We start from the raw sequence: 17,184 nt of genomic DNA, 5'->3' as shown, positions 1-17,184 counted from the left end.
CGGAGCACTTAGGATAAACACACAAAAATTACTCGTTATAAAGACGCACCTGACTAACTGAATGCCGATATCAATGTCACACTCGACAGAATAACGATTAAAAATCAGACACACAGTACACACTGATACCGTCTGTCTGGTGGAGATCCACGAATCTGCGAAAAATAGAGGAACCACTCACCATTCTTCGCCATCTCATCCAATGTAGTGCATTAGACCTAACAGGTAAAAAGCACTTGTGATTAATCTACCAGCAACGCATACCGCTTCACCCATTGATGCTCATAGATAGGGAAGCACTTTTTACCTGTTACACTGTGCTTGCCTTTTTATAACTGTTCTTGCCTTTTTATAAGATGTACATAGTTTTCATTTTGTATAGTCAGGCTATCCGTAGCACAACCTTTAAACATAGGCTGTTGCTGTCTTAAATACTTTACAGAAAGCTCCTGTCTCCTTTTTTAGGTCTCAATGGCCCTGATGAGGCGTCCGTGCCATTCCAACCCTTCATTGTAGATATATTGGTCACTTCGCATTTCACTACCATAATTTTGTAGTCTATACATAGATTTCGCCTACATACGACGCGCGATTTGTAGCGTCAATAGAGCCATTACACACCCTGTAATCGTAAACAATGGTCATCGTCAATGGTCATCGTCATCGTAACTGGTGCCAGAAACGGCACCAGTTACAGAAAGATGCCAATGAATTGTTGAGAAGGATGTGATCATTGGGCGAGTGGATTACATGATATAAAACACAATCATCAGCGTACAAACGAATCTTACAATGAACAATATCAGGCAAGTCATTAACATAAAGCAAAAATAACAAAGGCCCGAGAATTGAGCCCTGCGGAACACCAGAAGTGATTTTGGCCGGGGAAGAAGCAACGGAATCAAAGCACACAAATTGAGAACGGTTCGAAAGAAAGCAAGAAATCCAGTGAACTAATTCTGGGTTATTGAGGATCTTATTTAATTTGTACAAGAGTTTTGAATGAATAACAGTGTCAAAGGCTTTAGAAAAATCGATAAAGATGGCATCAATCTGATATCCTGCGTCAAGGTTCATGGAAATGTCATGTGAAAAGGCAATAAGTTGCGTCACCGTGCTGTACCCGCGTCGAAACCCATGTTGGAAATTGGACAGAAGGTTATTAGACTCGAGGACGTTCATGATATGTTTAAAGATTACGTGTTCAAGCATTTTACAAGAGTATGAGGTTAATGAAATTGGTCTATAATTGGAAAAGGAAATGGCGAAAAAAAGAACAAAATAGACTTTATAATGAGAGCACACCCAGGCTTTGTGCAAGATGTGGAAGTGCTTGGCAAGGTACGATGCAGTAACCCTAGAATGGTACGGTCTCGAATTCGCCCTGACTAGACAAAGGAACGACAGAAACTGATACGTAAGAAGCCAATCAATGAGCTAGCACTGAGAGAGAAAGTAGGGAATTCAGAGTCTCACTTCAGCAGAGGTACTCAGCTCTTATCGAGGAAACCAGCCTTAGCGTTGACGCAATGATTGATAATCTGACGAGTATCATCACGAAGTGTGTAGTTGAAGTTGGAGGCAGGGTAGTTAGACAGGACACTGGCAAGCTTTCTCAGGAACCAAATAATCTCATTAGGAAGCGTCAAAGCATGAAAGTACAGCAGACAAAATAGAACTGTCAGAGCTTTCAACGTTGAATAATAAGCGTAAGGTATCCAATGAAAGAAGCAATAACATGAAAGCAATTGAACACGTTTTGAAAAACGGAGGAAGTGTCAAAGCAGTGAAGAGGAAACTTGGGATAGGAAAAAATCGGATGTATGCACTAAACACAAAGAAGGCAAAATAACTACCAATATGGATAGCATAGTTAAAATAGCGGAGCAGTTTTACAGAGATCTGTACATTAGCCGGGACAAACACGACCTAAATACTATAAAAACTAGCAGTAACCCAGATGACACCCCACCAGTAATGATAGAAGAAGTCAGAAAAGACATGGCGAGCATGCAAAGAGGCAAAGCTGCTGGTGAGGATCAGGTAACATCAGATCTGCCGAAAGATGGAAGAAAGATTGTGTTAGAAAAACTAGCCACCCTGTTTACGAGGTGTCTCCTGACGGGAAGAGTACCAGTTTTGGAAGAATGATAACATCGTCTTGATACATAAGTAAGAAGATGGCAAGAAATTCAAGAACTACAGGCCAATCAGCTTGGTCTCCGCAGTATACAAGCTAGAGTTAAGAAAACATTAGAATTCAATCAACCAAAGGAACAAGCAGGATTTTGAAAAAGCTACTCAACAATCGACCACATTCATACTATCAATCAGGTAATAGAGAAATGCTCAGAATATAACCAACCACTAAATATCGCCTTCATAGATTAGGAGAAGGCGTTTGATTCAGTAGAAATATCAGCAGTCATGCAGACACTGCGGAATGAGGGCGTTGATGCAACATATATAAACATCCTGGAAGAAATCTACAGGGAATCAACTGCTATCATAGTGCTCTATAAAGAAAGTAACAGAATACCAATCAAGAAGGGTGTAAGGCAGGGGGATACAAACTCCACAATGCTTACAGGATGTTTTCAGAGGCCTAGAATGGGAACAGTTAAGGATAAGAGTTAATGGAGAGTACCTTAGTAACCTGCGCTTCACCGATGACATTGCATTGCTAAGGAACTCAGGGGACGAATTGCAACTCATAATTACGAAGTTAGACAAGGAGAGCAGAAAGGTGGGTCTTAAAATAGTATGCAGAAAACGAAAGTATTGTACAACAACCTCGGCAGACAGCAGCGCTTTCAGATAAGCAATAGTTCACTTGAATTTGTAAAATACTATGTCTACTTAGGGCAGGTAATAACCGCGGAGCCAAACCACGAGATTGATGTAACTAGAAGAATAAGAATGGGGTGGAGCACATTTGACGAGCACCCTCAAATTATGACAGGTATATTGCCGCTATCCCTCAAGAGGAAGGCTTATAATAGCTGTATCTTGCCGGTACTTAGTTACGGAGCAGAAGTCTGGAGACTTACAAACAGGGTTCACTTGGAATTAAGGAAGACGCAGCGAGCAATGGAAAGGAAAATGCTAGGTGTAACCTTTAGAGACTAGAAGAGAGCAGAGTGGATTAGGGAACAAACGGTGGTTAAGGATATAATAGTTGAAATCAAGAAGAGGAAATGGGCATGGACCGCGCATGTAGCACGTAGACAGGGCAATCACTGGTCATTAAGGCTAACTAATTGGATTTCCAGAAAAGGCAAGAGGGTATGGGGGAGACAGAAGGTTAGGTGGGCAGATGAGATTAAGAAGTTTGTGGGTATAAATTGGCAGCAGCAAGCAGAGGACAAAGTTATTTAGTGGGAAAAGGGACATGCCTTTGTCCTGCAGTAGACGCAGTCAAGCTGATGATGATGATGATATTGATGACGATTATACAGTAAAACTAAATAAAAATACGCACATTGCGTAGCAACACAGTAAAATATTGGCTAATAATGAAAAAAAAGAGCAAAAGAGTACATCAATGCATACACAACTAAAACAAATTAGACAGAAAATGAAACGATAGATTTTTCAAAAAAACGCAGGCAAAGAAATTAAAACAAAGTATAAAGAATTAGTAAAAAAATAAAAACTCATAAGCAGCAACTAATAAAACGTACATAAACCAAAAAAGGGGAAAGTACAATTCGAGAAGCTCGCTCATAGTGTGATACGACGAGTAGACGAAATTAATCAGGATTTTTTAGATGCAATAGATTCCGGAAGAAAATTCTACAACCTAATAGCACTAGGAAGCGTTGATGAATGGAATGCATGAGTGCTTTGTTACATGCGATTGAAACTGAGGTGATTAGTGATTATGTAATCTGTAAGATGTGCAAGGAGAAACTTCGAACCTCAAGGAACACTGTGTATCAGAACAAGTGTACTTTTGAAGCAATGGACACAAGCTTAAAATCCCGACGAGCAGAGTATAGGAAGTGAAAGATCCTATTTTATAAGCAAGACTTTACATTTGTAAGTATAGTCATGAAAGATAAACCTAGCAGCCCTATTTTTTACTGATTCTAACAAAGTGACTAAGTTGTTATAATGGGGTGACCATATTGGAGAGCCGTATTCAAGCTGCGGGCGAAGAATTTTCTCAAAAGTTAGCTTGCGGATGTTAGAAGCAGAATTTTGCAGGGTTTGACGTAGGTACCCCAGTGACTACGAAGCGTTAGCACATATGGTTGTGAGATGAATGTTCCGTGAAAGACTTGACGTGAGATTAATTCCTAAGTACTTGTATGTAGTGACAGGAGAAATTGGGTTGTGATTTGTATAATAAGAAAATTAAAACCTGAGTGTTTACGGGCAAAAGAGATTATTTCGCATTTAGTTGAATGGAGGGTCAATAATCATATTTACACCATTAGAAAATAAGCTGAAGATCATTCTGTATAATGTGTTGGCCGTCGGGGCTGAATATTGGTTGGTATAAAATACAATCATCTGTGAACAGTCGTACATGGGAAGCTGGATGATTAGGAAGGTCATTGATATATATTAGGAATAGTAGCCGCCCAAGAACTCTACCTTGCGTTACGCCGGAGGTAACATTGCATAAGGGAGACGAGAGATTGTTAACTGTTGCGAACTGTTGGCGATTTGAAAAAAAAATTCCTAAGCCATGGTGAGGACTGCGAATCCAATTTAGGATCAAATAACTTCAAAATCAGGCGGCAGTGAGCTGGAAGGTCTAATCCTTCCAAAAAGTCAAGAAATATACTATCAATCAGTCACTTAATTTCCACATTGAAGTGCAAGTTTGTTGTGAATTTCAAGAGCTGTGTCTAACATGAAAAACCCCTCCTGAAACCGTGTTGATTGGTGAAAAAAAATGATTTGATCCTAGATGATTGTATATGTGCTATGCAATGACGTGCTGGAATATTTTTAACATATGCATGCTAGTGAAATCAGTCTATAGTTATCCGGTGAGTGCTTGTCACCGCTTGTCAATGTCGGGACAGCTTTCGCACTCCAATTCAGACGGAAGATCTTATTAAGTCAGTGATAGCCTGAAGATGTGATATATAATTTTGCCTTACGTAATACAGTGTTTTTTAGTACTTTGGTGTTGATTCCATCAACGCCACAGGAATTACATAACTTAAGTTTATTTATGAGTTTAATGATACCGTCAATAGAGATTTCGATGAGCTTCATATACTCTTGCTCAAAGTCAGGAACCTCAGGAATGGGGGAACAATCTTCTTCTCGAAAATTGATGAATAAGATGTATTGAAGCTTGAGGGACAACTCATCATCAGGAATAAGCCCGTTGTCACACTCGTGTAATGAAATTTTATTGTTGTGGCGGTTCGGGTCCAAATTTTTCTAGGGTTTGAATTCAGGAGACATGGAAGATCATGAAAAAAGTACTCATCTTTTGCAGCGTTTAAAGCCAACTTATAATGTTTATACACTCACTGTATTTTGCTCAAGTCGCCGGGGTATCCAATTTTTTGGCACGCCTGTAAACGCGTTCCTTTTTGTTTCTGAATAACTTAAGGGATGTCGTGAACCAGTGGTTTGGTTTATCATTAGTTGTTTTATTTATTGTGACGCAGCAGTTCACTAACGAGCATAATTTATCCCGAAACATAAACCCGTTCTCCTCTGAAAGGAGAATGATGAGCCTTTAGGATTACACCAAACGGCAAGAACTTCTTGTTTGTCTTTAAAGAATGTAAATTTGGCTATGAGAAACTTGGACTTATCAACAATGTCTTTGCCTAGGCGATGCACACGCTTGAACTACTCACCAGTTGTTGTTATTCGCAACTTGCCTGCACAAAAATTCATTACTTTAATCTCTGATGCTACCCGGTCCTCTGCAGAGTAGTCATCAATACCAAAACAATTTGGCCCGTTGTAGCCTATTTTCAGCATCTTCACATCTATAAATAATTGTGACCAACTGATTATAGACGTCCTGAAGTACATTTGCGCCAGTGGCAGAATTGGACATGCGATTCGTGGGGGAGTTTACATCTAGGAACGTCACCCTTGCGTTTAGAAGTTGGATTTTACGCTGGGCAGTTGCTCGTTAACCCTTAGTACTCTTTATTTCAGCATGCAGCACTGCGTTGCCTTTCTCGATCTCGACTACTTGCTCAAGTGCATCAGCCTCCACCTTTTTCGCACTTGTTAGTTGAGCAACGAGTTCTGCGTATCCCTCGAGTTTCGCGATTCTATCTAGGACACTTTCCAGTGTTTCCGCTTTAGCTTGAGTTATCGGACCAAGGTTGGACTCAATATCACCAGAAAGCATGAGCAACGTTGCCAGCAGTACACAACACGCGTGAGAAGCAATACTATGCCATCGTCGCTGGACATCGACTACAGAGCCCGACACCTTTAGCCAAAAGTAATTGCTGGTCCACACGCACGAAGTACCAGATAGGTAACTAGCCCGCAAAAACAGCTTGTGTGAGTTCGTCATCACTGATGTGGTGTCGTGCCCAAAGCAGTCGAGGACTGGATATTTATATCCGCCGCCGGCGATGCCAGTCGTAGCCGTGCCATGTTGCCGTAGTGTATAGTTGGCTGCATCCAAAGTCGGTGCCGGTATTGGAGAAACCAGCCAGAGACCAAACCACAAACGAAAATCCGTTAGGCGTAATCCCAAAATCGCAGAGCAGAATGAAAAAAGGGCAGCCTGAAAAACAGCTGATGTGGAAGTTTGATGATGGAAGGAAGGGTCAAATAAATAAATTAGGGAGCCGCCGAATATGCTTCATCAGGAACTGATTTAAATGGCGACATAGGGACATGCATACAGCCTCGGCAGTAGCCGCAGAGACTCCATGGATCAGGGTCGGGTGCGTCTTGTACAAGTGACTCTATTGAAAATCCTGGGTTGTTTGATGCGGGTATCGTTGGTGGGTATTGTGGAAATAATACTGTATATAGTAGAAATAATAGTGGATATGGTGAAAGATGTTGTGGTCATAATGGCTGATGACGGCGAGAGTAGAAAAAATGGCGACAGATGATGGTGGTCGTGGCGAACCAATGATGGCGGCTGTGGAAAATGCCGGTTGATTGTGGTAATTCAAAGTGTGTTTGGTTGATGGCTTGGTTAACAACCTCAATGATGGTGTCATTATGAAAGCTCGTTGGATGATGGTGGTATGATGAAAAAAGTGGCCTCGTTTCTGCATGTAACCTGCAAATGTCGTCGAAAGACGATAGCCTTGCGTGAGGAGAGAGTGAACAAAAATATTATTAGATGTTCTGCACAAGAAATTGGTGAATGGTATTCCGGAAGCGCTCGTTAGAGTGCCTGAAGCATGCAGAGGAGGCGAACGAGTGCATCAAGTCATGTCACACGTGAAACATGAGCGTCGCCTTGCGTAGAACGCAAGGCGACGGGTAGGTGCCACAACCGTGTCGTCTTAGCAAAGCGTTCGAAACACCCGCTTCTTCGTGCAAGTGTTGCATGGTCAGCGCAACGTGATAAGCGCTACGGTCCTATAATTACTTATGAATGCCTTTTCTAGTAAACGACGAACATGCAGAATATATACGTGTTGTTATGCTGCCTCAGATATGCGGAATAATTGCTTTTTAATTGACAATCGCACACGTATGAACGCTGCTTCTTGAGCAAGAGTGGGGGGCGCTGTGGATGGGGTCGGCCGTTCGTAGTATCTGGTGGTGCTGTTTAGAGTACCCGGTTCGTGGTAATGGTGGGCAAACAGGCAAATGTACAGACAGACAGACAGACAGACAGACAGACAGACAGACAGACAGACAGACAGACAGACAGACAGACAGACAGACAGACAGACCAATGTTTTTGCGTCGAAGGTCCCCGAGAAAGACTATCGTCTTTAATAGCAAATGGCAGTATGCGAAATCACTTAATTATACGTAGTGTTTCACTTCGGAATGCGCAGAGAAATATGTTTACGGTCGAAAGAAACCAACGCCATTCATTAAGCTTTCCAGCACGTTTTTTGGTTCCTGTGGTGTCAACAACGCTTCAATTTTTGGGGAGCGTAGAATGTGGTCGTGATTGTTTACCTTTCGCGCACGTATAAAGCAGTTTGACATGCGTGATGCGGTGCTTTGTGGTCATGTTTGGAAAACGAGGGGTGCCACTGTGAACAACGACAGTAAATGTGTTACATCGCCGCACATTTGTCGAGAAATAAATGAGTTCCAGTTTGCATTTACCCCTTTCAACGTTAGACAAGAATACAGATTGATTGATTGATTTGTGGGGTTTAACGTCCCAAAACCACCATATGATTAAGAGAGACGCCGTAGTGGAGGGCTCCGGAAATTTCGACCACCTGGGGTTCTTTAACGTGCACCCAAATCTGAGCACACGGGCCTACAACATTTCCGCCTCCATCGGAAATGTAGCCGCCGCAGCCGGGATTCGATTTCGCGACCTGTGGGTCAGCAGCCGAGTACCTTAGCCACTAGACCACCACGGCGGGGCGACAAGAATACAGAAGTCACTTGATGTCGCCACACTAGAAACGTCACTTTGGTAATTTTTATATAACCAAATACTTGAGCCATATTTTACGTTAAAAAAGGGCGTATGACGCTAAAATGCATAATCTTCTACCTTCAACATACGACAAGACGAGTCCTAGGGAGTTCACCATTCTGTTCACCCTTCCGTTCTACCACCATGATTTCCACCAAGGGTTAGGCCTACCGACCGAGCCCGTACTAGTGTTTTCGGCGCTTTGGGGTTTCAGAATACACAATTTCGACAAGTGAAAACCACGATAGAGCACAGCATTGGCATCATATAACCTAAATAAAGCTTTTTTTAATGATATGTGGAGTTTACCGTCTCAAAACCATCATATGATTATGAGATACGCTGTAGAGGAGGGCTTCGAAAATTTTGACCACCTGGGGTGCTTTAACGTGCGCAAAATCGGAGCTCATGGGCCTACAACATTTCCGCCTTCATGGGAAATGCAGCCGTCGCAGCCAGGATTTGAACCCGCGATCTGCTGGTCAGCAGCCGAGTACCTTAGCCACTACACCGCCGCGGTGGGCAATAAAGCATTCTTTATAGTGTACAGTGTCCGTGCAAGATGCGACAAACATCGACGTGACGTGGTGCCAGCCCTGCCTGCAAACGTACGCCTCCCATCACCGATAGCTGCCGGTCATAATCGCTGGCACTTCTCTCACTTTTATGCAAAAACACAGACTTGTACATTCGTATGCTCATTGAACAAACTGAGGGTATATTGCTTTCTGTGCACGGCATTCGTTTTGGCCAAGCCGTTATATACTTCAGTCCACTTCGTTTTTTTTTTCTTGAGGATGAGAGTTGTCAGAAAAACATAGCGGTGTTGCCATTATCGCAGGGGAAATCGTTCTAGGCAGCATTTTTTTGTGTTTAATAATTGTGTCAGGTTCAGATCCCGTTTATGTTGAGTAAGCAACAATCAAGACTGAAGTTGAATGGTCAGCTGGTATGTTCTCTGGCGGATTACCAACAACTTTCTACAAGACAGCATGGCGCAGTGGTTCGCGTGTTCAGTTGGAAATACGAAAGCTACACCACAGAACACCTATAAACTACCAGTTAGAGAAGAGAAACTGTACATTTCACAGTGCACCAAAAATAAGGGTAGCAGTGGCGTTGTGAACTAACTTATCCGACCTAGAGACAGCGCTGGTAGGCCTAACATCATCATTACGCTAGAGCAATATGGTGGCTGCTCTGGTAGCGGGTGCGGGGGGTCGCAGTGCGCGCCCGCAGGTTTATGGGCGTTTATTCGCTACTATCGGGGTGGTATTCACACACACGGCTCCCTGACGTTGCTATATATATTTACGCTATGCTGCAAGGTGACCGAGAGGCGTCAACTGGCAAAAAACACGCCAAGCAAATAAGGTTACATTGTTTATTGACAATCGGGAATGCAGCAGTATACATGTAAACAAGGAACACTGTCTCTCACAGAGTTGAACAGTACATATAAAAAAAGCAGTGATAGCCATATGTTTTTTTTTTGTGTCGAAGAGACAAAAGAAAAAGTGAGACAACGATATTTATACTGGACACCTCTAGCAGAGTACTTGGTACCGTGCTGCCCGTTGTCTTTCTCACCACACATGCTCTCAAAAAATGCAGTGTCAGTGTAATTAGCCTGAGCCGCATTATGATATTTGACAACGCATTGGCGAGCAGCACATCGCGTTAAATAAAAAGAAATAAAACAAATTCTCATCCAGAATCGGTCTCCTACATGACAACATGCATCGTTGCACCAAAATCAGAACCAATGGGAAGATCATATATTTTGGTAGGAAACACTGATTGCCCGCCCTACTGTCCTGTGCCAGCACAGTGTGATCATTTCCTTTTCTTTCACTAAAAACAGTGGCTCGGGGTACAATTTCAAGACAGTGAGAAATTCAAGATCACCTTTCGCAACAGGTTCACTTACCAAGCGGCGATCTTTTATTCAGTTTGACTAAAGAAACTACTGCGACGGTAGGAGAAGCACTGAGTTAGCAGTAATTCTGTAAAAAAGTGAAGTAGGTTTTTGCTAAACTAAGCCCACCGATAAAACTTTTGCTAATGAATATTTACTTGCTTGAAACCAAATGGCCCTCACTTTTTGAATGACCTTCAACGTTTTTATGCTATGCATTGCCAAATGAATAAATAAGTTTTCTTTGTGCCAATGATGCATAGTCATAAAAGACATTGCTCAAACGATGAACAACGGCAGAAGCTGAATTCACATTTTTATTCTTCACTACTTCCTAACCGTCTGCATCACTCTTAACACGGGTATCATACAAAACCAGTCCTTTTGGCCACATGTTTCACAGTAATATCAAGGAAATAGCTGTTAGTAGACATTCGCATTATCAACTTCTAGAAACACTGATCAACTTTGATTATACCTACTGCGTGAACTCAGTCATTGTTCTTTTTAAAGATGAACATGCCTTTAAAAATGCCTTGTCATGCATCAGGTATTTTACAATGAACAAATATTATTACAATAAAGGTCGTTATTTGAACTCGGTTAAGTAAAAGCGCACAGCCTTGTGTATTTTCATTGGAGGAAATATCTCGACAATTTGAACACATTAGTATCCACAACAGCTCATTCAAACTAGGAGCCCCCTGTTTTGCTGCTCGCACAAGTCTGTCCAGTCTGATCACAACATTTTGCGAAAAGAAATCAAACTAGAGGAGGAAAACAACTGAACAGCAGCATTTCTCAGCAGGTGAGATTTCGGATGCTGAACTGGAGCCTTTGGACAAGCTAGGAATGATGGTCATGGAGTCACAGTGGGATAAATGCAAGCGAATGCAAATTGCTGATTACTTCTCATTTTGATTGCGTTAACTCTACATGTAAACAAACATGTTTTGAAGCACAAATACTGATATACGTTTAACACCACGGATCACTGCCTGCGTGCATGTCCGTGCTCTTTTTCGGCGTATCAGCAGCCTGATTACGCCCACTGCAGGACAAAGGCCTCTCCAATGATTGGCCAATCAACTCGGTCCCGTGCTTTCTGGTGCCACATTATACGTACAAACTTTTTAATATCATCGGTCCCCCTAACCGTCTGTCTTCACTTCATGCATTTTCCTTCTTTGTGAATTCAATCAGTTATCTTTATTGACCAGCGGTTATTTTTCCTGCGTACTACGTGCCCAGCCCATGTTCATTCCTTCTTGATTTCACCTACGAAGTCCTCAACATCGATTTGTTCCCTGACCCCCTCTGCTCTCTTCTTGTGTCTTAAGATTACACCTATCATTTTCCTTTCCATCGCTCGCTGCAATGTCCTGGATTTAAGCTGAACCATTTTTGCAAGCCTCCATGTTTCTGCTCCGTAGGTAAGTATGGAAGACGCAGCTGTTATATACTATCCTTTTGAGGGTTAGTGACAGATTATCATTCAAGATTTGAGAATGCTTGCTGAATGTGATCAACCCCATCTTTATTCTTTCAGTTACTTCACCCCCATGGTTCGGCTCTACGATTGCTACCTCTGCAAGACATGTCTCGCTTAATAAAAGCACGAGTTCTTGCACAGTATCTTTTTTAGAACTTTGATAGTGTCACTCCCAACATGCACGTGATATCAGTAAATGTTTCAACACTACTATAGCTGTACCTACCACTGCCTTGCAACAGTCTTTACATTCACAGCAACCTATACACATTGTGAAAAAGAAATGCTGCTAAATATGCACTACTACAAGCCCATTTGTACTGTATGTAAAGTTCGTCACATAGAGCAAAGTACAGTATGTGCACCCCATGACATGCACTGTCCGAGAATTTTGAAGCTTTCACATTTCCTGTAAACTGAGTAATTCAAAAAGCAAGAAACAACTATTTGTGCACCCAATTTTGTACGCTTAACCATACCATACGCTATATCTGCTTTTTAGTATAAGGCTTCCATTTGTACACCTGGCATATTGGTTGCACATGGGGTTGCCACTATGGCAATTTAGAGCTTCTTGCGACTGGTTGTGGTTATCTTGGAAATCAATGGTCACTCTTTAGTCCAGTTTTTTGAGAAGAAAAAAACAGACTTATGAGCAGGGTAAGACAGAAATGGTCGAACAAATTATGTTCAATAAATCAAGTGTCTTCAACCATACCTTGCGAGGATTTTGGCCCATGAGCTTGCTTTCAGGGATGACACAATCTCTGCTGACTTTAGGTAGGTTCAGAGTGACTAGGGATCCAAGCGTACACTGATATGGGCAGTTCTTTGGAGGCTGTGGTTAAGTTGTAAGAGGAAAAAACAGTCCTGGTTACTCTTGTAGAAGAGTGAACGAATTATTGATGCATAAGTAAGAATAGTGTATATGGGAACGCTGCTTATAAGATAGGTAGTGTGGACATAACATTGCGGCTGTTGTGAATTTGCTGTTGTGAATTTGTTGTGAATTATTTGTTTTAGTGACGTTCTTCAGAGGACAAAGCTAGCTAATTCCCCAACTGGATGGACTATATGGTTCATGCAAATGTAATACGCTTTATTGCAAACTCACGAAAAATGTACAATTCGTATATGTACTAAAGGTTACCTTGGCTCTACTATGTATTGAATTTATGAGCATACACTGCAGCAGACTCATTTCGAGCAGGAACAGGTAGAACTCATGCTGTCATCTGTTCTACAAATTTTAGCAGTAAAGATATTTTCAGCGAAAGTGACAACGAAGTAAACAATTTCAGACATTCACAAGGCTTGCGTCTCATTAGCTGTACAAGCCTCAAAGCCTTATGAAATGGCAAAAATTGTAGCACATGCAAAAGAAAGGGGCCATGATCAAATGCAAAGCACCACATTTTCACTCACCGGCAAACATACCCACTTTCTGCAACATTATTCCGTCTTCGTAGGCAGCCTCCGAGCGATTTGCCGGCGTTGAATTTTCACGCTGGAGGCTGCGCAGCTGGACGTCGGTAAAGCACAGAAGCTGACATGGTTCACAGCCTTTAGACACGTTTGCTTCGTCATTGCGGCCCGCAAAATCTGACACACAAGCTCGCGTCGATATAGCAAAGCTGAAATAAAGCGGAGCTTCACAATGCCGATCGACAAAAAGTATCGCGGACAATTTGAACAAATTAACGGAAAAAACGCTATCGATGCCAATAGGCTGCTACTGTTCGAGCACCAGGATAAGATCGATTCTCGAACTAAAACAGTCATCGCTTTTGTATTATTAGTAAAAAAAACGAAAATATTTTGTTCAACTTTTTATAAAAAACGACGTTGTAAATACTCTTTTATGGGTTTGTAGATTTGGTGAGGCTGAATAATTTGAACGGTGCCGAGAACAGGACACGAATTCCAACACGTTTTCAGATTTTCTTGAGCCCGTGTGATATCTAATGTTTGTTAGGAATCGCGGCTATCCTTTCACGCTCTGTATCCGTGTTGCTCGGATTCCGTCGCTGCCTCTGTTCTGCCTTATTAGTCCGCAGGATTGTCTCAGCAACGGAAGCGATAAACGCCTCGGGGAAACCCGAAGCCTTAAGCCGGGAAACTTGACCTTTGAAGCTTGCAGAGATATTGTGGGCGCACGACCTATTTAAGGCATTCCCAAGACAGGTTCGTGCTATGCTCGCCTAACTAACTTGCTGTGAGCGGAAGAAAAGGAAAGTAGAGGTTTCTGCGCACGTGGTTCATAACACCAACAGATGTGCTGTGAGCTAAAAACCAGTTTTAAATCCAAAAAACGTAACTAGTCATTCTCGGGCATTTCTTGTGTCAACACAAGAGGTTTTTAACAATCTTCGAACACACCTATCGTTTGAGTCGTTAACGACGGGAACATAGAAGAATTACAATTTAGAATAACCAAGAAATCATCCACGTATCTGAATAGTTTGACGACATGCGAGCCTTCTAACTTTTCCTGCAGTTTTTGCCCATTTTCGCCAATAAGAGATCACTGAGTAGAGGTGCTATGCATGAGCCGATTGAAAACCTGTTTTTCTGCAGATAAATACATTCATTCCATTGAACGAAAGTAGACGTAAAGTACAGCAAAACCAGGTCAAGAAAGTCTCGCGAACTGATGCCAATTTTTAATTGGAAGTTCAATTCCCCGAAAATTTATATGTTATCCCTTATACATTCTAACACCTCATCTTGAAGTAGAGAGTAGTATAGGTCCTTTATGTCAATTGAAAAACCAAAAAGATTAGATTGATTTGGCTGTTTGAAAAATTCTATCAGAGCCTGCGCGTTTTTGATCAAAAATGGGTCATTAATCTTTAGACACTTCACATGGGTCTGAATGAACAAGCCGAGTTGCTTTTGCCACGTACCACTTTTTGTCACAATGACACGGAAGGGCATGTCAAGCTTATGTGTTTTGGCAAAACAAAAACAAAACATGCTGAGCCCATTTTTGTCAATTTTGCTAATGTGCTGCGCTAGCTGTTTTAACTCTAGTTTACGACACATTTCTTTGGCCTGGGTTTTTACCCTATCAAGACGAATGTCGGTACAACATTTGAAAACACAGTCGCTAGCTGTGACCACCTTTTTTAGGTACAAGAGTTGGGAAGAACGGCGAAACCACCCTCCTTATCTGACGGCACGACACAAAGTTCATTGTCTCTAAGAAACTTGGTCGTCTTCCGCACCGCAAGGCTGTTGCTGGTAGGCTTACCCCGTAGGAGCACGTCGACGCCTTCTGAAATGCACCTGTCCAAATCCTGAGGTGAAGTGCGGCCAGTAACAGAGCCCACCATTGAAAGACGATCGGGTGCGGACCTCTCTCGATCGACGGCGAACTTCGGACCTAGGACGAGGGTGTTGTGGACGTATAGTCTGGGAGGACGACGTCACTGCATAAGTGGACCACACCTGGTTGCCGAGGCTTGGTTGGGCGCTGAGCACAAAGGCTAGTGAGCTCACGTGACCGCAGGCAGTTTGCAGTGTACTCGATTTGGTCGCAGTACTCTCGCCATCTTCTTCTCTTCACTCTCGGTGTTAGATCTGTTTGTTGAAACTGGACACGGAAAAGGCGGTCACAGCTATCGACTCTGTTTTCAAATGTTGTACCGACATTCGTCTAGATAGGGTAAAAACGCAGGCCAAAGAAATGTGTCGTAAACTAGAGTTAAAACAGTTAGCGCAGCAAATTAGCAAAAATGACAAAAATGGGCCCAGCATGTTTTTTTCTTCCAAAACACATAAGGTGGACACGCCCTTCCATGTTATTGGGACAGAAAATGGCACGTGGCAAAAGGAACTCTGCTTGTTTTTTCAGACCCATCTAAAGTGTCTAAAAAATAATGACCCATTTTTTATCAAAAAGTCGCAGGCTCTGATAGAATTTTTCAAACAGCCAAATCAATCTAATCTTTTTGGTTTTTCAATTGACATAAAAGACCTATACTACTCTCTGCCTCACGATGAGGTATTAGAATGTATAAGGGATAACATAGAAATTTTCGAGGAATTGAACTTCCAATTGAAAACTGGCATCAGTTCGCGAGATTTTCTTGACCTTGCCCCGCCGCGGTGGTCTAGTGGCTAAGGTACTCGGCTGATGACCCGCAAGGCGCGGGTTCGAATCCCGGCTGCGGCGGCTGCATTTACGATGGAGGCGGAAATGTTGTAGGCCCGTGTGCTCAGATTTGGGTGCACGTAAAAGAACCCCAGGTGGTCTAAATTTCCGGAGCCCTCCACTACGGCGTCTCTCATAATCATATAATGGTTTTGGGACGTTAAACCCCACATATCAATCAATCATCATTTTCTTGACCTTGTTTTGCTGTACTTTACGTCTACTTTCGTTCAATGGAATGATTATATTTATCTGCAAAAAAAGAGTGTTTCAATCGGCTCATGCATAGAACCTCTACTCAGTGATCTTGATTGGAGAAATTGGGCAAAAACTGCAGGAAAAGTTAGAAGGCTCGCATGTCGTCAAAATATTCAGATACGTGGATGATTTCTTGGTTATTCTAAATTGTAATTCCTCTATGTTTCCCTCGTTAGCGACTCAAACGATAGGTGTGTTCGAAGATTGTTTAAAACCTCTTGTGTTGACACAAGAAATCCCTGAGAATGACAACTTACGCTTTTTGGATTTAAAACTGGTTTTTAGCTAACAGCACATCTGTTGGTGTTATGAACCACGTGCGCAGAAACCTCTACTTCCCTTTTCTTCCGCTCACAGCAAGTTAGTTAGGCGAGGCATAGCACGAACCTGTCTTGAGAATGCCTTAAATAGGTCGTGCACCCACAATATCTTTGCGATCTTCAAAGCTCAAGTTTTCCGGCTTAAGGCTTCGGGTTTCCCCGAGGCGTTTATCGCTTCCGTTGCTGAGACTATCCTGCGGACTAATAAGGCAGAGCAGAGGCAGCGACAGAATCCGAGCAACACGGATACAGAACGTGAAAGGATAGCCGCGATTCCTAACAAACATCGGATATCACACAGGCTCAAGAAAATCAAAAAACGTGTTGAAATTCGTGTCCTGTTCTCGGCACCGTTCAAATTAATCAGCCTCACCAAATCTACAAACCCCCAGAAAACGCAGTCATCAACGGAATGCAGAGTTCAACATAGAAACAGGTATGCGGCCTGCTCCCGGGACGTTG

The 17,184-nt window shown here is 42.4% G+C and overlaps 1 protein-coding gene across 1 annotated transcript in view; it reads left to right on the top strand.

The window, feature by feature from the left end:
* Nucleotides 1-17,184, top strand: part of LOC142784403 (beta-scruin-like) — a 315,658-nt gene that overhangs the window by 33,300 nt on the left and 265,174 nt on the right. The gene's annotated exons all lie outside the window — the stretch shown is intronic.

Source organism: Rhipicephalus microplus, unplaced genomic scaffold (genome assembly GCF_043290135.1).
Source record: "Rhipicephalus microplus isolate Deutch F79 unplaced genomic scaffold, USDA_Rmic scaffold_14, whole genome shotgun sequence".
Classification (NCBI taxonomy): Eukaryota; Metazoa; Arthropoda; class Arachnida; order Ixodida; family Ixodidae; genus Rhipicephalus; species Rhipicephalus microplus.
Note: the sequence above shows the minus strand (reverse complement) of the source record. Positions and strands in the feature narration are given on the sequence as shown.